Raw genomic sequence first — 1,096 nt, 5'->3', positions numbered from 1 at the left:
AAAATTATTAGTGATAATGAGAATATCATACAGACAAATGAAAAACTCAGCAATTATTCATATAGATTTGGATAATTGTTTATGTTCTTTAAAGAAATTTTGCAAAGTACTACCTAAAAGACATTAAATTAAACAGAAATACATTCAGCATTCAGAACAAATGGAACAGGAATTGAAAACATATTGCATCATCTCCTTCTTTGAGAGTAAAAGTCTATTTTCAAATTGAATGTTCTAATTGAAATAAAACTTTTCATAACTTCCATGTAACTGTATAATATAGATAAAACACCAATTCAACTGAAATAAAAGTGAAGATAAACTTACTTGATCACTTGGACAAAATAATCTTCAATAGAGTTTTCATGCTCAAAAATGGACAAAGCCTTGTAACAGAAATGCACTGTTTGGCATACTTTCTGTAATCAGTAATTTGGAATATTACATAGTTTTCACCAGAAACTTCTAAAAGTTAATGAAATGTTAGATAACAGATTTTTAAGGTGTAATATATATTGCTTAATAAAAGATTAAAGTGAAATAATTTTCTTTATGTCTGTTTGTCTTCTGTTTATATTTTCTATAGCTGGAACCCTAGGCAAAGGTGTAAATATTTGACTGAGGCTACCTTCTGGGACACGTCTAGAAGCTGAGACGGTAGAAGAGTGCAAGATTAGAAGAAGAGATGAGCATTATTTTACACTAGAACATCTCTAATGAGATTAAAGCAAAACACAGAGGTGAAGTTGTAGCTACCAGGAATGCCAAGATTATAAATCTGGAAAGACAGGATTGTAGAATGGGTAATGATTTAGTGATATAACTTACACAAGAACAAATTTCCAGAAGAATTACAATTTTGAGCCAACATTGGCCTTACGAAGAGAAGCAATAGTACAATTGAGCAAACTAGATCTCAAGTATTATGTATGCAGTTATAAAATCCAATTAACAGCATAATCAGTAAGGCTATAACACAGTCATAGTGGGCCATTTTTAACAAACACTATTAGAATTTGAAAGAAAAGACATAGAAAATTTGACAATGCAATTAACAATTTGCTCACATATGTGTTTATATTTGTGTTTGTATGTG

At 29.8% G+C, this 1,096-nt stretch overlaps 1 long non-coding RNA gene across 1 annotated transcript in view; it reads left to right on the top strand.

Moving 5' to 3' along the window:
- LOC108522171 (uncharacterized) overlaps positions 1-855 on the top strand; it is an 87,429-nt gene extending 86,574 nt beyond the window's left edge. The window contains exon 4 of the long non-coding RNA XR_001883394.1: positions 587-855. This is a non-coding gene — a long non-coding RNA (uncharacterized LOC108522171). The remainder of the gene's footprint in view (positions 1-586) is intronic.
- Positions 856-1,096: the final 241 nt, after the last annotated feature.

This window comes from Rhinopithecus bieti, unplaced genomic scaffold, assembly GCF_001698545.2.
Source record: "Rhinopithecus bieti isolate Rb0 unplaced genomic scaffold, ASM169854v2 scaffold_63725, whole genome shotgun sequence".
Taxonomy (NCBI): Eukaryota; Metazoa; Chordata; class Mammalia; order Primates; family Cercopithecidae; genus Rhinopithecus; species Rhinopithecus bieti.
This window is presented reverse-complemented; position numbering and strand designations above follow the sequence as displayed.